At 38.3% G+C, this 24064-nt stretch overlaps 1 protein-coding gene across 1 annotated transcript in view; it reads left to right on the forward strand.

Moving 5' to 3' along the window:
• The first annotated feature begins 13164 nt into the window (after window positions 1-13164).
• The window catches only part of MYLK (myosin light chain kinase), a 239956-nt gene continuing 229056 nt past the window's right edge, over window positions 13165-24064 (forward strand). Inside the window, exon 1 of the mRNA XM_016159354.2 lies at window positions 13165-13254. The gene's annotated coding sequence lies outside the window, so the exon portion shown is untranslated. The remainder of the gene's footprint in view (window positions 13255-24064) is intronic.

A 24064-nucleotide genomic window follows, 5' to 3' on the forward strand; every position in this document is an offset into this window, starting at 1 on the left:
TTCCTCCATGGAGATCTCAGGGAGACATGCAGAGGTATCACAAACTATGCAGGAGGAAAATGTGGTCCTCTTTTGGAGCTGGCGACTTAACACATTTGTTCAAGTCTATAACAAGGAATGTTGCCCACTGCTCAGTAGGGGGCACACAGCCAAGGTACATATTTTCACCCCATTATCCTTTCCAGATTATTCTGCACTTGGCTGTGAGCTCTAGGCCCAGAATGGGGTAGGAGACCAGAATCAAATATTTAAAAAGTGAGCAGCTCCAAAACAAGCAGAACAGACCCTCTTGGAGGGTAGCAGTTTGTTTGTGGTTTGGCAAGAAGAAACGAGTAAAGGAAAATAAAATTTCAAATCCAGAGCCTCAGTGGATGGAGAGAAAATTAATCTTTTTTTTTAGGTCAGTCAATACTAACAAACTTGCTGTCTTAGGATGGGGAGATAGATTGGTGGAAGATGAGACAAACTAGAACAAGTCAACGAATAAATATTTGAGGAAGTAGGTCTTCACTATTTAGAGCCATGACCCGTATCCCACCACTCCACCCTTCCCCCAGCACAAAGCTAGTGATGATTTTTTCACCAGTTACTCAGACTATTGTTATTATCTCTTTCCTACCCTGATCCCAACCAGTCTAAAAAATTCTGGTCAGATATCTGTAATAATAGATGACTAACATAATGTAACTCCTCTCAATACCTAACTTACCCAGAAAGAGTATGAGAATTTAAATTGTTATTTGTATCTTTGACCAAAGTTTGAGAAAGGTCATGATAGATCTTTGATGAATACAAGACACTTAAACAGGCAAAGATATTTTAGTGTGTGGGAAAGTTCATTTTAATAATCGCGTTAGAAGAGCAAGAGCCTTGGATCAGGAGTTGTAGCTTAGTGACTGTCTTCATATACCACGTGACCATCATTTATAATTTATTAGCTTTCTACTGTGTGCAGCGCACTGAGCATTTAAAGGCGAAGAAGACAAAGTGTGCCTCTGAGGAACCTAGATCCCAAGGACCTACCAAATGATCTCAAAGACCCTCTCCAGCACAAAATGCTACATTTTCCAAGGAGAAGGCCCCCAACACCACAGGAACTAGGTACATAGTTCTGATTTACATACACTCATACCGAGGTTGGGTCATATAGAATTTTAGCTTTGGATTGCTGTTCTTTTCCTTTAATATTCATATATTAGGTGCCCTCCACATTTATTTGATATCACTTTCAAATATCTATGTGGTGAGTCTCTGAGGACTTGAATATTTTTATTTCACCCTCGCACTGAAATGATAGTTTCCATTGGATTTCAATGCAAAAATGGTCGTGTAAAGTTACTCCTTTCTCCTTTCTCCTTTCTCCTTTCTCCTTTCTTTGTAAAAATCAAAAACATTTATGGGGGAAACTAGGAGAGAGCTCTAAAGCCAAGCCACAAATTAGGTAGAAGGACTGCCAAAAGCAGTAGTTATCAAGCAGGGTGCCTATGGGAGGAAACAGAGGAGATGCTAGCCCAAGATAGCAAGCAAAAAGAGCTAGCAGAGTACTATTCTCGATGATGAACGGCTCACCCAGAGAGAAAAGTTTTAAATCCTTAGTTTAGACAGTGGGAGGAAGATTCATAGACTTTACATTGGGAGAAAACATAGATACCTATTGCCGTGTGAAGGACTAAGCACCAAACAAATTAATGCACAAAACCCCAAAAGCTAAGAGAAATTCTGGTCCTCCTTACACACAAGAATTCTGGAAATAGCTTATCTGGAAAGATCTTTTTCTGCCTCAAAAAAAATGAGTCATCAAGAAGTACCAGCAGAGGATCTATATTAATTTTTTTTTTTAATTTGGAGTACTCTTTATCATCAGAATTATCACAATTTGAAATTACCTATCAATGTTTATTTAATTCTGCTTTTCTTTTGCCTATAAGCCCCATGAGGGCAGGATTCAACTTCTGTTTATTGGCTTGTGCCAGGTCTTCTCTTTGCCCCCTTCAAATCTCTCCACCTTGCTGCATCACTGGGCTCCCTTGCCTTCTACCTGGGTTCAAATAATAGCAGCACCAACAGATCGGAGGATGGAAAAGAATGAGACACCCACACACACCACACATAAATGTTCTTGCTATTTCTCAATTTATGTAACCCTCCCAAAAGGGCGTAAAACCTTCTTTTTAGACAACGATCTTTGCAGGAAATTTCCTCATTTAAAAAACAATAATCTACAAGCATAATTAAGTGAAAATACAAATTTAGTTGCCCCTAATCCTCAAAGTTAGTTTTTTTCCTTAAACATATAAACAAATGGTAGTAAGCTTTACAAGCAATTATATATGCTGAGAATTTTTCTCTAAACTTAACCAATTAAAACAATTTTTAAAAATCCTTATTAACTACTGGTTTTACCATCAAATAAAGTAGGTCTTTTTCCTTTAGTTCTCAAAGGACTCCTTATAAAAGTACTCGATAAAGGACACACTAACAGGTACATTCCACATTAACACATTTCAACACTGCTTAGAACTAATAATCTAGTGAAACTTCTGCGGTTTCAATCCAGAAGAATATAAAACTATATTCTATTGAGAACCTACTGAAAAAGTAAAACAGAACCAAAAACAAAAAACAAACAAACAAAAAAAACATTAACAATCAGAACAAAATCAATTACTCTTGAATTAAATGACTAATACCTTTTACTAAGGACCTAAGTCTCCATGGAGTAAAACTCAGGACAGGGCAATCAATTTCAGACCCCATTCCATAGGGCTTTAGCTTCTGAAGTACCCCAAAAGCACATTACTTCACTTGTAGGTAGGTTTTACAGAAAATGAGTCAAAGTGAAACAAAATACATACCCAGTGCATGTGAAATAAAAAGGTGTATATTCTATATGTAGTCATAAAGGAAATATTTTAGTTAAAAAAATTAAAAGCTTGATCTAAGAATGTAATTCTTCTGAGACTGCTTAGCAGTAATGCTCATTTCTTACTGTGCTAATATATGTGAATTATTAAAACTTGATTTGATATAGTCAATAGACAACCGTCCTACATTTATATTTATTAAAAATTGACATAAACAAACAAAATCTGTACTAAAAAGATCCTAAATCACATATCACTTTGAAACAGTAATCTTGAGAGACATTATTGCCTAGGATCCCCTCTTCCTCTGTCCTGCCCTCTTCCTGCAACAGCTTTCCTTTTCATAGATCCCATTTTTTGGTTCAACATCCAGGAGTAGCGTACCCAGAAGTAAGCTGTCTGGCAGAATACAAAATCGAATGTTATTTCCTCAAATACTCAGTGTTTCCAGTCGTATAGATTCTCAGTTCTTCAGGGTCATTTCTCAGCTTTATGGTGCATATTCATGCTGACATCTACACCTGTGATTGTTCCATGGACCTGTGTCCCATTCTTTAATTCGGTGGTTACAGTTTCGTGGCTCAATTTCGTCAAAAATCTCACGATCTTCATCCTAGCGGCACAGTCACTCTTTCGCTCCAAGAGTGCACAAACCCGACAACCTAGGGCCTATGGATTGAAGTATGGATGGTGGGAAAACCTAAAATATTTTGAGGCAAAAAAAGAGGAAATAAATAGAAAAATTAAGTTAAAAACACTTATCAGGAGTAATGTTACCACAGAATAGATAAAAGTTGTAACCAAATATTTGGCCGTGAATTTTTAGAACTGAATGAAACAGCTATTTATTCAGATCAAGAGCAATGAGCAGAGAAGCAAGAACTTAGGTACAAGATAATGAGATGACAGGAGGAGATGAAGCAGGACCTGAAAGAGTTTAGGAAGAAATGGAAGGAAAAAATTGAGCCATCTCAGAAATGAAGGCAAATATATGAAAGTAAGGCAAGGGAAAATCAATAAATTTAAAATATGATAGTTTTGGTATATAAAAAAGCCTAGGTTTATACTTTTTTTTTTTCAGCACTTTGCCTGTTACACCATTGTCTTCTAGCTCCTACTGTGGCTATTAGAAAACCTGTCATGTCCTGTGGCTTTGAAAGTAATATAATTTTTCTCCCTGGAAGCCTTTAGAATTTTTCTCTTGCTTCGATGATCTTAAATTTCACTATAATGAATATGACAGTGTTATTGTTGTTTTTTAAATGTCTCCTATTGGTGCTCTATTAGCTCTTTAAACCAGTGACTTATATCTCTTTCTAATTCTAGAAAAATTTTAGCATTTCTTCAAATATTTCCTTGTAACTTATTTTTCTCGCTCCCGTGATTCCTATTAAGCGTCTAGTTCAAAGCTTCATGTCTCTTTTCTCTTATTTTTTACCATCTCCATTCTTAACTCTTCTGGGAAAAGATTCCTGATGTGATCTTTCATCTCACTAATTAGCTTTTCAGCCATATCTATTTTGCTGATAATTTATTCACTGGTTCCTAATTTCAACTATTATATTATTCAGTTTGTTCTTTTTTATAATTGCCTATCCCTGCTTCATGTATCCAGTACTTTCTTATTAACATATTTATTATGTGGATGTTAAATTCTTGTTTGTCTGGTCCATTGGTTCTGTTTCCTTTAGCATAGAATGTTAAGCACGTGCACCTGCACCTTGTTTGTACTATTCTTTCCCTCGTAAGTTCACATTTCCTTGGGAATGCTACCTAGACAAGTAATGTATACCCGGGAAAGGTAACTGAAATCATGATGAGTTTATAGAATGTGTGTGATTTTGTGGGGCAGTAGTCATAGTAGTAGGAAATAGTCCTTAGACTGATGACTTCTGTTATTTCAGTCTGGTCTTCATCACTTCATATTTACTGACACATATGAGTTGACTTTTCCTGTATCTTCTCCCTCAGCTCTGCTTTTTAAAAAGAATTTCCTCCCTTAAGTTTGGGATAGGAGTTAGGACTGCTTAGAGGTCAAGACCTTGATCTGCACCTGTTATTTGCTGTTCCCAAACATCCAGATTCCAGCTCTGCCATAACATCATTCATACAACCAATGGCACTGTGCTGGCATAACAATTCTTCTGCCCCACAGAGGTGATGAGGTGAGCAGTGACTCCTCCAGAATAACGTGGAGAGGGAAGAAAATACAATGAGATTGTTCATTTGCAACCCATCATCTGCCTGGCCATCTTCCATTTCAGGCTGCCATTTCCCATATTCATAAAAGAATGCAACCACTTCCTGTCTTCCTAAAAGTTTTTCAAAGTTTTTATATTCTGTTATCTATTAACCTGCTTGTCACTTCTGTAGCATTTCTAAGGTTCGTTCTGAAAGAAGGACAGCAACCCTTGTTTGTGTGCCATCCCATCCTCCCCACAAATGTGTAATGTCATCTCTGTCACTAACCAAGTTCTGCAACATCTGAGGGTCTATGTTTCTATTCTCTTTAGTCTGTTTCCTTTATGTATAGTCTACCTCTATGCAATACCACACTTTTAACTATTGCAGATTTATAAATTTGTAACATCTTGATATCTGATAGGGTGATCCTTTCTTCCTATTGTCTTGGTTGTTCTGGCCCTTTACTCTTCTGTGAATTGAGGGATTCGTTTGTAAAGTTTTGTGAAAAATTCTCTTGAGATTTTGTTGGACTTGCTTTGAATTTATAGGTTAATTTCGAGAATTGCCATCTTATTAATTGAGACCTCTAATCCATTAATTGTATGATGCCCCATAAAAATCTCGTTAAATTTTGTGAGGTTTATTCCTAGGTAACTTATAGCTGTTACTACTATTGTAAATCACATTTTTTTTGGCCTTTTTTTAACCACAAAAATACCTTTATCTTTTCCCAATCATATAAAAAATAAATGCTCATTGTAAAAATTTGATCATTATCTAAATATGTAAAAAAGAAAGTAAATCTCATCTGAAACTTACCATCCTGAGATTAACATGTTGGTTATTCTTTCAAGTATTCCTATACATATACATACACAAATAAATTTGCATATTTTTTTTTATTAACACCTTTTCACTTCACCTCTTCTTCCCATGTTATCCTCTTTTCTATTCCAGAGTCACACATTTCAATCTCTATTCATAACACAGTGTGTAACTGTTAATATTTTTCCATGCTCATAAAATTCTATATAGATCCTGTATTTATACAAATTTCAAGAAGTTGATCATTGTTTTACAAAAATGGGTCACATTATACTTTTCTGTCTCTCGATTTTCTCACTTAGAAGTACCTACAAAAGTTCTTCTAGATGACATCTAGCAAGTCACATGATATGGATCTAATTCACTCTTTTCGATGGTTGTTTAGGATTCCATGATACAGAGAGGTAATGCTCCAATTTATTCGATAATTTGGTTCAGGCATATATAACAAACTATTACTTTAAGTATCAAGGGATTTAATGTAGATAATTGGGGACTTACAAAATTATGAGAGGGGCCCAAATAGCAGGTTCTAGGCTGGGCCTCCTGGAATGACTCCCACAACAGTGCCACAGAACCTGCCCAGTAAGGGTACTGCTACATCCATCATAGTCGGAAAGTTGTTGTGCTGGCTGCTGGTTCCAGAATCACACCACCTCAGCTGCAACTTGGGGATCAGGAAGCTACCACCAGAACTTTTGACTCCTGATCCATGCTGTGTCTGTTAGGTCTGTATTAGTACCTCTGACTGGTGAATTAAATCACAGTCTAGATTTCTGGCTTCAAGGGAGTCTTGGAACTATATTTTTAGCTTTCTAGCCTCTAAAAAATAGAAAGACCCACAAGAAAAGTGTTAACTGGACTGAGAGTGGGCCAATCTACTAAATCTGCTGCAAGCATTCACTTTGTTTTCAGTTTGGGGGCCCTTATGAACAATTTTACCATAAACATACTTATCATGTGGCCTCATGTGTTTCTACTTCTATTTCTAAAGAATAGTGTCCCAGGAATAGAATTTTGGGGTCAAAGGATATATGTATTTTTAATAATGGATCTTGCCAAATTGCCTTTTAAAAAGGTTGTAACACTTTACATACCTGCTAGCAATGTGTGAGAATTGCCTTCATACATACCACCAGTAATCAACAATAGTAACTACAGCTTGGTGTGTGTGTGTGCGCAAACGCGCACGTGTGTGTTTGCTTTTTATTATGGAGAATTTCAAACACACCTAAAAGTAGGCAAACAGTATAATGAATACTCATGTTCCCATCAGCTAGCCTCAACCACTGTCAACCCATGCCCATTTCTGCCCCATCCACTTTCCCCTGTTTCATATCATTTTAAAGCAAATTCCAGACATCATTTTATCCATAGATATAAATATATTTTTAAAAGATAAAATAAGCACGATATTATCATACCTTAAAAATTAAGAATAGTCATTAAATATTCAGTCAGTGTTTATATTTTGTTGTATAAGTATTCAAATAAGGCCCACCAATTGCCTTGGTTAGTCTTTTATGTCTCTTAATTTACAGTTTCCCTTCTATCGTTTTGTTCCTTACAATTCATTTGTTGGAGGAACCAGGCTATTGGTGCTGTGAATTTTCCCACAGTCTGAATTTTGCAGATTGTCTCCCTATGTTGCTGTGGAATATTTTCTTCATCCTACTTATTTCCTGTGAATTGATCATAGAATCTATAGGCTTGGTCACATTGGGGTTTGGTCTTTACAGCACGAATAATTCATAGATTGGTGTCTGTTCCTCACATAATGTCCAGTTGTCTCTCTCTTTGTGATGTTAGCAATTATTAATGCTCAGTGTCCAGATCCATTAATGTTACCAAATGATAATAGTCCAACTCTCTCTTTTTTCATGTATGATGTGGAAGACATCTATATAGAAAAAATTCTTTACTTCTGATTTTTGGTTACCCAATAACACAGTTCATATATGTAAGACAAGAAAATGCTTGAGTTTTTCCAGTTATTAACCAGTTTTCAAAATAACGAATTGGTGTCCTAGCATCCTTCAATGGTAACTTGTTTTTTAGTATCACTGTAAATTCACTGATTAAATTTATTTGATCTATTTAAATCCATTGCAGTTATGATTGTTATTGACATTTAAATTTTCTCATGTCTGATCAGTGGAAGCTTTGCTATGGCTGTTTTTATGTGTTGCCAGTGTGATCGGTGTCAAGCAATTTTATGCTACTTTCATTTTTATTTCCCTAATTTCTAGTGAATTTGAACATATTCATGTTTATTGGGCCTTTTGGGTTCACTCACTAGTGAAATTTTCATTGTATCCTTTGCACAATTGTCTTTTCAGTTGTTGGTTTTGTCTTATCAATTTTTAAGGTGCATTGTGTAGAAAGCGATCCTTTTAGAAAACATAGTAGCAAATTTTCCCCAACATATTTATTGCTATTAACTTTGTTTTAGTGCCTCTGACCATTCTAAAAAAATTTACTTATATGTGATCTAAAATGCCTGCTTTTTGTTTTGTAGTCCTTGATTCTTAGTAAGGAATGTCTCCCCAAACCATAGATTGTACATGTAATCTCCTATATAATTTTATTGAAGTTTAAAATTATTTTTCTTTTACATTTAAATCTTTAATCCATTTGTAATTTACGTTTGAATTTAGTATAAGATGGCAGTCCAGTTTTATTTTCTTCTAGATAGGTGGCCATTGGCACTTGCACTTTAAGGAAAAAAATTTATCATTTTCCCATTTGAACTATTACTTTAGCACAGAAACACTTCTTATAACTACTGTGATATAATTGTCAATTATTTATTCTGTTCCACAAATATATTTTTATATACTCTTACCAGTGCTATATTGATTTGAGTATATAAACTTTATAGTATGACTGATACCTTAGTAAGCTCCTTACATTCACCCTTTCTTTTATATTACGTTTTTATGGTTGTATTAGCTATTAACTGGCATTCTTTCTCTATGAGAACTTTGTAATCATTTTATCTAACTCCCAGAAAAACTCTGTTGGGATTATAATTGGAACTACATTAAATTTGTGTATTAAAATTTCTGGAGTTAACAGTTTTATATTGTAGTTCCTTCCAGGAACATGATGTGACTTTCATTTTATTCAAATCCTATTTTGTCTTTTAACAGTTTTTTACTCATTTTTTTTTCAATATAGATCCTGAGTCTATCTTGTTAAATTTATAAGTCTTTAGAATTTTTGTCACTATTATAATTTGAATGACATTTTATTAGCAGCACAAATAATTATATAGTCATAAGAAAGCACTTTCCAGGCAGAATGTCACTGGAACTCATGACTGAATTTAAAAGCTCCTTCTCATATTACTGGGAAGGAAAAGTAGATATACTTCTTTCTAAGACCACTTAGGTATAGTCTTGATGAAAGGTAGGAGGAAGAACCAGTAGAGACCCTGAAAGACCTACAAAAGAGAGGATTCTAGACTGTTGCTCTTTTAGTCAACCTCCTAATTTTAGGTCTCCGTTCCAGTGCATACATACATGGACATGTAGGAGACTATTACAAAACATGCTGGGTTAATCCAGCCTTAATTCATTTTTTTTTTCTAGGTGGATTTAACAAATTCATAAACTAAGGTGAGCTATTTATTATTCAACATTTATGAGACATTAATAAACTGTGACATTTTACTTTTCTTCCTTCTCTTTCCTTCTCCTTTGGCTTTCCTAAAGAAGACCCAGCAGCAAAGGGGGCCAGGCCAGGGAAGGGATGCAGAGGATGTACACAGATAGATGGAGGCCAGGGCTTGCAGATTAAACTTCCTGGGAAGGCAGTAAATATAAACAGGCAACCTCCATCCCACAAAGCAAAGGAATATTTTCTACAACTATGGTCTTGGTTTGGGACAATGGAGCTAAATTGTTTTATTTCAGGATATCTAAGGGAACTAACAGACAAATTTTTGTCACATTTATTTATCTTGACAAACTAGACAACTTGTGCTGGGTTTGTGTGTGTGGCTGTAATATTTTTCAGGTTAATTGATATATTTCCTAGAACTTTGTGGAAACCCTCTTGATCTCTAATCACTAGCCAGAGTTTGGAAGGACTGGTGCAGTCTAGTCCGCATCAACTCTTGAAACTGACCAGCCAGGGCTCCCTTAGAGGACAGGACTCCACGCTAAAGAGAAATTTTGGAAGTGAAATAAAATTGACATCATAGGGCAGAATACAGAATCAATAAACAAAAGATCCGTTGTATTTCTATATACATGTAATGAACAATTTGAAAAGGAAATTAAGAAAACAATTCCATTTTTGATAACATCAAAAGAATAAAGTACTTTGAAGTAAATTTAACCAAGAAGGCGAAAGACTGGTACACTATAAAACACTGCTAAAAGAAATTAAAGAAGACCTAAATAAATGGGAAGACATACTACATTTGTAGACTAGAAGATTTAATATTGTTAAGATAATAACACTACCCAAATTAATCTATAGGTTCAAGGCAACTCCTATCAAAATCCCAATGCTGGCTTTTGCAGAAATAGAAAAATAACACCCTAAAATTCAAATGAAATTTCAAGAGACTTCCCCCTACCAAACAAGCCAAAACAATCTTCAAAAAGATGAACAAAGTTGGAGGTTTCATACTTTTTAATTTCAAAACTTCCTAAGTACAAAACTACAGTAATCAAACAGCATGATACTGGCATATATCAGACATATAGATTAAAAGGAATGGAATAGACAGTCCAGAAATTAACCCTTTATATATGGTTAATTGATTGTTGACAAGGGTGCCAAGACCATTCAATGGGGGAAAAGACAGTCTTTTCAACAAATTGTTACTGGGAAAATTGGATACCACATGCAAAAGAATGAAGTTGGACTCTTACCTTACACCATATACAAAAATTAACTCAGAATGGACTACAGACCTAAAAGTAAGAGTAAAAGCTATAAAACCCTTAGAAGAATACATAGAAAAAAATCTCTATAACCTTGGATTTGGCAATAGTTTAAGTACAATACTAACAGCACAGGCAACAAAAGAAAACAGATAAACTGAATCTCATCAAAATTTAAAACTTTTGTGCACCAAAGGACAGGCACATCAACAGAGTGAAAAAGTGATCCAAGGAATGGGAGAAAATATTTTCAAATAATATATCTGACAAAGGCTTAATATCCAGAATGTATAAAGAATCCTTACAACTCAATGACCAAAAACTACCCAATAATCCAATTTAAAAGTGGGCAAAAGAGTTCAAAGACATTTCTCCAAAAAGGATATACCAACAGTCAATAAACACATGAAATGATGTTCAACATCATTAGTCGTCAGGAAAATGCAAACCAAAACCAAACCACAATTGGCTATACTTCACACCTGCTATTATTAAAAATCTAGAATATTTAGAATGTTGATGAGACACTTTCAGTTTCTAATCTGGCATGTAAGAAGTTTGGACATCTTCATCCTAACAAGTAAAAAACTGAACAACAACAATAACAAAAAAATCAACAACTCTTCTTAGATCTGTAAGAGAAGTGATCTCACAGGTTAACTGTACTTCCAATATTGGAGAGATAGGTGGATACAGAGGATCACAATTTACGGGAGCAGAAATCCCCACAGGAACCAGTGCTGGGGCAGAAAAAATCTGAACTATAATAAATGAATTTAGGGAAGCTCAGTGTGAACAAGTCTGACGGTTGAAAACTTCAGGGGGACCCAGACATATAAGATGGGAAGGAGCCCACACTTCTGTGTTTTACCTCCAGTAGCTCAATTTGATTCTGAAAGTGAATATCAGAGAAAAGAACCAGGGCAAAAAATAGAAAACAGCAACAAATATGGTAGCTATTAATCCAACTATATCAACAATCACTTTGAACATCAGTGGTCTAAGTGCACTAAATTTGACAGAGATTGTCAGAGTAGATCAAAAAACAAGACCCATTTATATGTTGTCTGCAAGAAACTCACTTTAACTATAAAGACATAAATTCAAAGTAAATAGTTGGAAAAAGATATACTATGCTAATCCTAATCAGAAAAGTAGTTATATTATTTCAGAAAGAGTAGACTTCAGAGCAATGTAAGTTATCAGGGATAGGGAGGGCTTTGCATAATGAAGGGGTCAATTTTTCAAGAAGTCATAGCAATCCTTAATATGTATGCTCCTAACAACAAAGAGACAAAATACATGAAGCAAAAGCTGATAGAACTGCAAGAGTAGGAGACTTCATCAGTCCTGGATCTGGTTAGCCTGACAGTGGAGTTGGGTGGGAAACTCTGGTCTGAACTCTCCAGAGAGACTGTCTCTATTCTTAGGGCATTCTCTTTATGCTTTCTACAGCCTTTTCACCCCTTCTCCCTGCTTCTTGCCTCACCTTGATCTGATTGCCTCTTGGCTAAGTAGACGTAGGTCATACTTACACGTTTAAGCATTAATAATAACTATATTAGGCACTGTCCTAAGAGCTTTACCCACCACATTTCACTGAAACCTCACATTCCTATGGGTCACTTAGATTTTCTCCATTTTAGACATGAGAAAACGGAGTAACAGAGATAAGCAACCTGCCTAACGTTTTGCTCCTAGAAAGTGACGGGTAGTGTTCTCAATTGCCTACACAATTTTGTGTTTCTTCATTTACTGAACGAAATTGCACATGTTACTAATTTGAAAGTAAACAAATTTTTCACGATACTTTGCCCAAAAACCAAAATTGTATTAATTTGGGGAAATCTACTCGATTATTCGTTGTTTTTGATGGCCACATCAAATAAAAAACTTAATTTAAAAGTCTACAGAGTTTTCTTAGTGTGCGTTCCTCTTTTGTCCTGTATGGAGTGGTATTCCAGGGGAAAAGAAAATTAAAATGAAAAATGAAAAATCGAAAAAACACTCTGCCTGCCACTAGTCCGGTGTGTGAGGAGTTGGAGCGGCGCAGGGGACGGGCCAGATGGATCCTCCTCAGGGGCCGGGTTCTGCTCTGGATTCTCAGACTGGGACTCCGGGGAGGAGCACGGGTGGGCGTGGCGGAAAGGGCCGCAGGTCCATTCCCTGAGCGCTATGCAAATGACATGCAAATCAGCGCGTGTGAGCCGGCGTCCGCAGTTTGAGTCCGGACGTGGAGCGCCGCGCTCTCAGTCGCTTGCCTTCACGCGCGTTCGTTCCGGACTCACACTTGCTCACTCTCTCCCCGGGCCGCCCACGCCCCCATTTGGCTCCGACCGGCCCGGGACGCGCCTCACCGGTTCCCCGCACCGCCGGGTCGGCAGCCGGCGGCGAAGCAAGTGCTGAGTCCGCGCTGCGCCCCCGCGGCTGGGGCTCTCCCGCCTAGCGCGGTCCTCAGCTCCCGGGCCGCCTTCGCCGCGCGGGTGAGTGAGCCCGCCCCCACGCTTTTGTCCCGGCGCCGGCCCTCCGAGGGTGGGGACTCGAGGATCGGGGGTCGGGACCCTCCCTCGGAAGCCTGCCCCTGACTCCTCTGTTGGAGAGGGCATCCTACGTGTGGTCAAGAGTTGCGGCAGGGGGCGCGTACGGGGACTACCCCACAACTCCAGGCAGCGGGGGTTTCCTTTTGGGAGGTGAGGTGCCGGGGGACAGTGATGCGATTGTCTGTTTGAGTCATTGAAGGACGTGCCTTTGATTTGAGAAGTGCAAATTGCCGCCGGCCCTTAAGTAAAAGAGATGGGCTTTTCTCCCAGTTCCCCAAGCCCTGGCAGGAGGACTCCGTGACGGCTGACGCGGGGGCTGGGGCGCAACGTGAAGGTCCTCTCAGCCCAAACGTGACACCGGGAAGGTAGGGCGGTGAAGGCAGTGGCGGGGTCTCAGGTAAAGCTGGGAGTTGGGAGTTGCCTTCTCGCTCTCACTCCCTGCTCCTCAAGCCCCTCGCCTGCTCTGCCTCCTTCTCTTCAATTGGGGTTCCCTGGTTGAAGGACTCTTGCTTGCAGATCATTACCATTGGAAAGTTTTGGATAAACTAAGTTCCAGGTGTTGCTGTCAGTGGTTGAGGTAGATTCCTCCCTGGAACTTGTGCTGCTATCTATCCTTCAAGAGTCCAAGGACTGAATTTAGGAGTGGCATTGTAGAGGCGAAGATGGGCTGCTGGGGAGAGGTTTTCTAGTATTGTTTTGGTTGGAGAGGGGGAACACATCCTCTATATCATAACCTGAAGGAGAAAGGCCCAGCTCCTTTGGGGCCTTGAGGGAATAAAAGTAGCAGTTTAGATTCCGCTAGCTGAATCAAGGTGGGAATACAACTGGGCAGTGGGCATAATGTCAGGCCTCAGGGGCCACTGGTTTTCACCATCCCTCCTCTCCCCCAGAGCAAGATCAGAGTGTATGCACTGTTCCCACCTCCCCAATCTTTGGGAGCCTGGCCTGGAGCTTCCTCCCCCTTCTTAGTGGGGCTGTAGGTTCTTCTCTGACTTAATGAAATCCTTTTAATCAAAATGCACAAAATTATTTCCAAATGGGGGGGGGGGCTTCAGAGGACCATTTGGGGTAACCCATCACACTTCGGAGCATCCAGGATTCACAATTCAAGTCTCTGGAGAGAAGTGTAGGTGCTTATGGCAGCCTTATTGGGTTCCTAAAAGGCATTTCAGGTTCTAGTAAAATGGTTTTTGTTTTTCTCTCTTCCCCTCTATCTCCCTTCTTTTCTCTTAAATTCTTGATCTTCCCTTCTGTCTTCTGTGATCCTGTCTTATTTTCTTTCCCTGCCCTGCACATTCAGGGACTGTGGAGGGTGATGCTGCTGGCACCACAGTGCCCTAGACCATTGTGGAATGTTCTTTCCCATGCCCAGAGTAAAGTTGACCCTGGGTGGGGTGTGGCTGGGCACTGGATGCTGGATTGGGTAATGGGTACTCTGGGAACTTGCACAAGGCCTTTTCATCAGGATGTGTATGTCTGTGCCCTCGTACATTGATGATACAAAAGGATGCTGGTCCTCAAACAACACTAGCTTGGAGAACCACTACACAGTGGTGAAGGATTTGTGCATTTGGTTTCTTTTGTGCAGTAACTGGCTAGCTGAGAAGGAAGGCAGTTGGGACCTTGGAGTGGTGTGTGTGTGTGTGTGTGTGTGTGTGTGTGTGTGTGTGTGTGTGTTTATTTATTTATTTTGGTATGAGGTTTGCTGGGAAGTTCTGGTCTTATTGGTAAGGTCAGGTGAACCCTCTTGCTGCCTGAAGCTTAGACAGATAGGTGTAGTCACTACAAGGCAGGAGCCCCTGCTCAGCAGTTGCAGGGGATTCTGCTGGGAAGGCTCCTCAGAAAAGGAGCCTGGCCCCAGATGAGGGAAGAGAGGCCCACGCAGTGCCAAAAGTGAGGGAGAATATCGATCTGGCTGGGGAGGTCTTTGCCAGTCTCAGACGAACGGATCGTGAATGCTCTGGAGTCACCATATACTTAGTGCCTACAAGAATGACTCCTTGCTTTTCTCCCCAAAATATGAGTCTAGAGTCTGTGAAACAGAACAAGTTGGTTTACTGGCTCTTTGTCTTTAAAGTAGGTCAGGAGGTGGCAATTTGAGAATGCAGCCTGGCCTGTGGATAAGTGTTTAGAGACTCTATGAACATGTGGAGTCTTTATGAGAACAACATTTCTCAGCATTCTGCATATACACAACAAGGCCACTTGAAAGCCTAACTACCCTTCCCCCAATTCAAACCAATACGCATAGGTTGGAAAGTTGTTCATTTTTATAAGGTTTCTGTCCTGTCCTTTCTATAAATATAGTGACATTATAGAACAACCCTTAGAAAGTAACCTTTCCCAACAGAAGTCATTGTTCTCTCCCAACTTGACTATTGAGTCATTTTCCTCTGACCAACAGAAGGTGTACTCAGAGGACCTGAGGTAAGACCATTTGCATGGGAAATATACAGGTGGACACTTGGGTGGCAGGTGGGCTTAGAATCAAGGAACCATCAGCCAGTAATCCAGAGTGAGGACATCACAAATGTCACTGGGATAGACTCAGTATCATGTGACTCTGCCCTGTCTCATCACTCCTCTACCCTCCTGCCCCACAATCACAGAAAGATGAATGTGCTGGTCTGGGGTCTGCTATGTGAGTCACTCACCTCCACCACCTGTTCTATTCTGCAGATGAATTCTCTGTCTCTTAAGTTTTGGCTTCATTCTTTTCTGTTTGTTTTAAGCCAACAGGTTGAGCCAAAGCAGTTTTCCTTACAATCTCAGGGTGGGTAGACCTTTGTGTTTGTCTCTATAGGCCAATTGCCTTGCTGTATGCACCCGATGTGCCAGGGTTGGAGGCCTTGTTAAATGGACAGTGACAGCAAGGCCCAGTGGAGCTGGGGCAGGAGGAGGGCCAGTAAGAATTGCTCCCTGTTTACCGCCGGTGGCAAGGAGATAAGGCTGTATTTTCAGATGTTCACACCACCTTCTTTTTATTGTCCTTCTCTTCACTGTCCCTTGGTGTCTGAGGGTGAATGCTCACAATGGGCACTCCACTTGGGAGCTGGGGGAATTTTTATGTAGATCCGGCTTCTCAAGTTTCCCATTGTCCTCATCCCCCCACTGTTGGTACTTCTGTCCCCCTTTCTCTTCTCTCCTTTTCTCGGTTTCTGAGTGCAGAGCCCTCCGGAGACAAAAGAAGCTGAATGAGGAGAGGATTTCCTTTTCTTTCATATCTGCTTCTTGACTACGCCCCCCCCCCCCCAATCTGATGCTAATTTGTGAATGCAGACCTTATGAGTTACTTCTCAATCTTTTGGGAACCAAACACCTATGAGTTTGAGCTTTCATAGTTTAGAATGCTGTTTATCTTTTTGATTTTCAGAGGTTGAGGTTTCTAGTGGAGAGGTGCTTTCCTTCAGATTTATAGCAGGAGGAAGCAGTACAAAGGTAGAATGTGATCTTTGGTGTTAAACTTGGGTTCAGAGCCATCCTGGTCAATGACTGGCTAGATGTTCGTGGGCATGTGAGTGACTTCAGTTTCCTTTTCTTTATGCTTAGGTTATAAAGATTAAATGAATATGAATATAAATAGGCACAAAAGAAAGAATAGCTATTAACTTGCGTACTGAGTAGTGTCCCCTCTGCCTATGAAATAACCTATACATCAGCCAATAAACATTAATTATGGACCTACTCTCCATCTCACCCTGTGGAAAATTATGAAACAAAGGTAGTATATTCAAGAGACTTCGAGTCTTTATGGGAAAACAGCTAGCATGCATGAAGTAATTAGAAAACAAGGACTAGTGCTGTGGTACGGATTCAATTAGGGAACTTATGGGTGGCAAGAAATTCAGGGGCTGGAGTGGTCAGAAAAGGTCTCAAAGATGAGAATGGAGGGTGGGCATGAACAGGGCAAGAGAGAAGAAGGCAGGAACACTTAGCTCCAGTGTTCAGAACTCTCAGCTCCTCCTTTATTGGAACTAGGTGAAATACCTTTGACCCTGTGGTGAGCTCTCAACCATGCAAGCCTGCTTGTCCTGGGGTGGTTTTCATTCTGGGCTTGTTTTCCCTCTGCTGCCTAGGATATCCCTGGAACAGTTTTGTTTTAATTTTATACTAGATCAAAAATAATGAGAAGCAAATCTAGAGTGCAGGTGAAAGCCCAGTCCCTTGGAAGACTTTTGGGTTACCAGAGATTTGTGTGTTTTCCTCATACTTCATGTATTATAGCTCATTTCCTGGTTCTGGAATGGCAAGTGTTAGGGCTGCAGGAGACCAGTCCACATGACACCTGCATTATACTGAAGTGGAAACCTGGTCTAAGGGGCCAAATAATTAGGGGGCAGAGCTGGAAACAGCCAGAGTTCATATTATCTCACCCTGTTGGAGGATGGTGACGGGGTGGGAAGGCCTGACATAGGCCAGAAGAATTGGTTCCATTACGTGCTCTACCTGGTTCTCCAAAGTCCTTGAAGTTTGTTCTCTTTAGTCTGAGGGTCCCTGGGGATCAGGGATGAATGTTCCTTTATCTGACCTGACTTCTGTGATCACTGCTGTCTGTCTGCCTCCAGGTACCTTGTATCTACCCATACAAATTCCACCCACCTTAAAGTCCTAGCCTCCATCCCACCTCAATACCTGTGGCTGACACTATTTTCTGAGTCTGCCTTGAATCTGGAATGTACCATCCTTCATAGAAATTTTCACCCGTATGAACAGTTCGAGCCTCTGGCCATCTCCACTGACCCTACTTTTCTAGGGCTAGACTAGATGGAGTGTCCTCTGAAGTTGTGTGAAAAACTAGGAAGAGCCCACAGTTTGTGGTCAGCTCCAGCACTGTCCAGGTTTCTGTGTGTGCATCTGTAAATGGAGAGAGGACCCCCTTTTCCACTTACCTGAGGAGGCTGTGGGCAGATGAACAAGTGCTCGGTTACCTTTACTTGTGATGTAGTTGTAAGACATGGTGTCCTACTTGGCTATGAGCTTCTGAGGACAAAGGTCATGGTTCATCTTTGTGTCCTTACACTTAGCTCAGTGCCTTACACACCACAGTTTCTAGGGCATCTGGGTTGAAGGACTGGCTAATGGGTGAATGGAAGTGCTCAATGAACATTTTAAGGGATTGTCCCTCTACTGCTCCATAAGAAGGTGCTTTCCACTCATCTGTCTCACTTCTCCAATTATCTTCTTTATGCTTAGGTATAACCATTCTATTTTTTTCTTCTGAACTTTATGCATTTTTCCTGCTAAGCACTAAGCCTGTTCATAAGAGGTGCCTAAAATGGACCCATTCCTACCCTTCCCTATTAGCCAAGTTCCATTTGGTATTTTTGTATTAGTACGAAGAGTAATCATTTTCATAGTCCCTTGGTTGCTAACCTTCCAGAAATGAGTATATTAATGAGCAAGCAACAGGTTGTACCTGGGGGAACACAGCCCTACCCTGCAACTTGCCTCTTATTACCAAAAGCTGCCTTCAAAGTAGGGTCTCACTGTGGGCATAATACAATTAATGCAATGGCTGTTGATTTTACCCCTTTGTGCTTCAACCAGTGATACTTTAGGGAGTTCTCAGGCTTTTTGTAATAATTAGAGAGCCACTTAGGGCACCAGCTGGTGGTAGATGACCATAGCTGCTCAGCCCCTCCTCCTGTGGATGTTCTGGTTATTCCAGACAAAGAAAGACTTGGCTTTACTTTCATATTGCTACTGCTCTTGACCAGACCTTCGCTGGTTCACATGTGGAATATTAACTATAGCCTCTCTGTGGTACAAATATATTTTTACACTTGATTGCTTTAACCTTAAAGCACAGTCTAATGGTGTCACTCCACCTTCAGAAACCTTCAGTGGCTCCCTGCTTCTCATTGGACAGTCAACATGAAGTTCAATGGCCTCCATATTCTGACCTTCAAACCAACGAGGCTTGTTAATTTATTGTCCCTGAACCCAGTTTACACTTTTCTGTCTCTCAGCCTTTAACTGTGAGTTTATCCTTACCTGGAATATTCTTTGTTTGGCTCTTTGACTGACAAGTCCCTTTATCCTTAAATATTTCTTTGGCAGATAAGTTAAGTTTCTAAAACCTGTCAGACACTACCCCAAAACAGGGGCTGCCTCTGAGCTCAGCTTCAAGTTCTCTTTCTCATTTGAATGTCTGAGGCAGTTTCTGTAAAATCTTTTTGATAGTGATGAGTTATATATTATTATGGAATGTTTATATCTTGATTAGTACTTTTCATGCTAAAATTTTTATATCTACAACTATGTTGAAAAAACTTCAAGGTGAGGACATAACTTATGCCTCTGTTTCCTAATAGCACGATTACAAAATCCAAAACCCAGCTCATTATAAAGCCCCTTTGGGAACCTTGTTTGCAAAATAATTCATGCCTCCCTAGTCCCCAGACCAACACCTGGGTGGTGGGCTCAGGGAATTTCTGTTTTTCACAAAGCTCCTCCTGTAGGTGTTTCCAGTGCCAGCCAGATTTGAGAATCAATCTAGGTTGATTTTTCACTAATTATTTCTTTGATTTGTGTATTAAGAAAGGATTATTCAAAATTAATAGAAACCAACTCAGGCTAGTAGAAGAGAAGAAAAAGGTAATAATTGTATGTAACAGGAGGTGACATTCTTGTATTTTCTTGATTCCAAGTTACCATAGGCTGTAAGAGTCATATCACTTTATAGTTTCTCAGGAAAAAAAACACTTCCTTTAATATACACAATTTTAGAAAAATTTCTTAATTATAATATGCTTTTATTTTTAAAATTATATACCACTTTCTTCATTATTATCAGAATCAAAATATTAAAATAATTCTGAACGTGTTTGTCTATCAGAACTGCACATGATTTCAAGATGAAATGCTGTTTTTCGTAATCTGTGTTCATGATTTCGAATTCCTTGAATTCATCCTTAAGTTTCTGGAATAAATACTGGGTCATATATACAGTTAAAAAATATACCTTGTTGGCTTTGATTTTCTAATATTTCATTGATTTTTTTTCATTTATGGTCATCTGCGAGATCAAACTATTAATTATCTTTGCTTTCCTTGGCCAATTTTGTATGTGCCTATGATTTTGTCAAGTTTAGCACCTTTAGGGTTGACAGAATAATTCAGAGGAATTCTAAGTATACCAGAGTTCTATTTTCATTTCCTTTAGGTTAAACTTAGAGTTCTGTTTGTTTTTCTATGAATAAATAATGTTGCTAAAACTTAAATATCATCTTCTGAAAGTTAACTGGAGGCTTTGAAAAAATTATGGTTCAGTACTCAATCATGATCTGTTGCACATAATTCAGTCACACCACTTTTTCCTAGTTTTGAAGAGTCTCTGCTTTATTCTGATACATTTGGCAGTTTCTTCTGACTTTTGATTCCATTGCTTGTCAAGTGGTAGGCATTGTTTTAGGTATACAAGTTTTCTATTAAATGCTGCATCATAATGGAATAGTTTTTTAAGACATTTTTTCTTTCTCATTAAAAAAATTAAAGTATAATTTTACAAAAATTCACTCATTTTAGTGTACAGTTCTGAGTTTTGGCAAATATATAGTCATATAAGAACCATCACAATCAAGATACAGAACAATTCTATCACCCCTCACCCCCACCACCAAATTGCCTCATGCATCATTGTGATCAACTCTTCCACCAACCGAAGACCCTGAAACCACTGATCTATTTTCTGTCGCTGTGATTTTGCCTTTCTAAGAATGCCACATAAATAGAAGCATATGGTAGGTTGCCTTTTTAGTTCACCTTCTTTCCTTAGCCCAGTGTGCTTGAGATTCATCCATGTTGGGTGCATCAGCAGGTTGTTCCCTTTTGTTGCTGAGTATTATTTCATTGTGTGAATGTACTACAGTGTATTTATTGACCAATTGAAGGATGTTTGGGTTGTTTCCAGATAGGGTGATAATGGATAATTCACTATAAATATTAGTGTACAGGTACTTGAGTTAGTACCTGGAATAGTGAGCTTGCCGGGTGGTGGGATAAGTGTAAAATGCCAAACTATTTTCCGAAGTGTCTTCTACCATTATGCATTCCCACTAGCAATATATGAGGGTTATAGTTTTCACATCCTTGTCAGCACTAATTATGTATCAGATTTTTAAATTTTAGATATTGCAATAGGTATAGTTTTATCTATCATTTATAGGTTAAAATTTGCATTCCAATAATGACTAATGATGTTGAGCATCTTTGTTAATTGGCTTATTTGTAATTCGTGTGTTGTCTTTGGAGAAGTATCTTTTAAGTCTTTTGCCTCAGTTTTGTTAGACTCTTCCCTTATAATTAAGATTTGAGATACAATTCCTTTTATATTCTAGACATGAATCCTTTATCAAGTACATGTTTGGCAAACGTTTTCTCACTATTTCTCTTAACATGTCTATTATCACAGAGCAGAAGTTTTTAATTTTAATGAAGTCCAGTTTACCAGTTTTTAAAAATGTATTCTTTTAGTGTTGAATCTAAGAAATGTTTACCTAATATGAAGTCATTAAGATTTTTTATGGTATTTTCCTAACAATATTTTATAGTTTTAGGTATTATTTTTAGATCTGATTTATTTTGAGTTATTTTTTTGTACGTGCCACAAGGTATAGATAGTTCTTTTTTTGCATATAGAAGTCCAGTTAGTTTAGCACCAGTGAAAAGACTATCTTTTCCCTATTGAATTATTTTTGAATCATTGTTAAAAATCTATTGAGCATTTTTTGTGGGTATATTTCTGATTATTCTGTTCCATTGGCTTATGTGTTTATGCTTTCAGTGATACCACACTATTTCGATTATTATGGCTTTATTGTAAGTTTCAAAATCATGTATTATGAGTTCTTAGTTCTTCCTTGTCAAAATTGTTTTGGCTATTCTAGGTCTTTGCCTTTCCTATATATTTTAGATACACCTTATTGTTTTCTACATAAAATCTTACTGGAAGTTTGGTATTGTATTGAATCTATAGATCAGTTTGGGGAGAATTGACATCTTAACAATATTGAGTCTTCTAATACATAAATAAGCTGTATCTCTCCATTTACTTAGATCTTTGGTTTCTTCATCAATGTTTTATAGTTTTAGCATGTAAATATTGAACATATTTTGCTAGATTTATAACTATGTATTTAATATTTTTGGTGCAATCGTAAATAGTAATTTTAGTAAAATTCTATTTTCCGGTTGTTCATTGCTAGTATTTATAAATATAATTGATTTGTTATATTAATTGATTTAAAAAAAATAAAATCAGAGAATAAAGTAAAGCAAAGTAGGTACCTACAGAATTAGAAAATTAATATAATTAGTATATAATTATTGGCACTTAACCAACAAACAAAAATATATAATTTTAAAAAATTAGGAGTCTGGGATTTAGAGCTAATTTTCAGCCTTCATCTATCTCTTAATTATTTCCCTGAGGTTTTCTTTTTTAAAAATTAATTTTTATATATTAATCTTATATCTGGTGACATTTTAAAATTTACTTATTAGTTCTAGTAGCTTTTTGTAGCTTCTGTGGGATTTTCTACATCAATAATCATGTTATCTGCTTGATTTTTATTTTTCTTGCCTTATTACGCAGGTGAGGATGTCCAGTATGATGTTAAATAGGAGTGGTGAAAATGGATACCATTGCCTTATTTGCCATCTTGACGGGAAAGTATTCAGTCACATACCATTATAATTGATGTTATTAGCTATTAGGTTTTTGTAGATTTCCCTTATCAGGTTGAGGAAGTTCCTTTCTACTTTTGGTCTGCTGAGATTTTTTTTTTTTTTTTTAATCATGAATGGATAATGATTTTTTTCAAGTGGTTTTTTTGGATCTGTTAATATGATCATATTTTTTTCTTTTGTCTCTGAGTTGGCAAACTTTTTTTAAAGATCAAATGTCAATCTGTTCAAGCTCTCTAACAAAGTACCATAGGCTGGGTAGCTTACAAACAACAGAACTTACTGCTCCAGTCCTATAGGCTGGGAAGTCCAAATCAAGGTGCTGACTTGCTCACATTTTGGTGAGAGCCCTCTTCCTGGTTCATAGCCAGCACCTTCTCACTCTGTCTTCACTAGAGGGAGGTGGTTAGGGATCTCTCTGGAGTGTCTCTTATTTATAGGCACTAACCTTATTTATGAGGGCTCTACCCTCATGACTTAAGCACTTCCCAAAAGTTCCATCTCCTAATTCCATTTCTTTGGAGGTTAGGATTTCAATGTGAATTTTGGGAGGACACCAACATTCAGACCATAGCAGCCAGATAGTAAATATTTTAGGCTTTGTGGGCTATAAGTCTCTTCAACTCTCCACTCAGCTCTCCTAAGGTCTATACCCAATGACTCAACTCTACCACTGCAGCACGAAAGCAACCATAGACAACACATAGATGAATAGATGTCTCTGTGTTTCAGTAACTATTATCTACAAAAACAGACTGCATAGTTTGCTGACCCCTGCTTTAGTCTGTTGTTATGCTGAGTTACATTAAGTGATTTTCAAATGTTTAACTAGCCATACATTCCAGGAATAAACTAATTGGTGATGATATATTGTTAATCTTTTTATATATTGCTGGATTCAATTTGCTGACATTTTGTCGAGGTTTTTTTTGTTTTTTATGCTTATGAGGAGATTGATCTCTTCTTGTAATGTCTGTCTCATTTTGGTGTTAAGAGTATTGGTAGCCTCATAAAGTGAGTTGAGAAATGTTTGTTTCCCTTTGCATTTGTGTAAGATCATTATTCA

The sequence above is a fragment of the Rousettus aegyptiacus genome, unplaced genomic scaffold (assembly GCF_014176215.1).
Source record: "Rousettus aegyptiacus isolate mRouAeg1 unplaced genomic scaffold, mRouAeg1.p scaffold_m13_p_4, whole genome shotgun sequence".
Taxonomy (NCBI): Eukaryota; Metazoa; Chordata; class Mammalia; order Chiroptera; family Pteropodidae; genus Rousettus; species Rousettus aegyptiacus.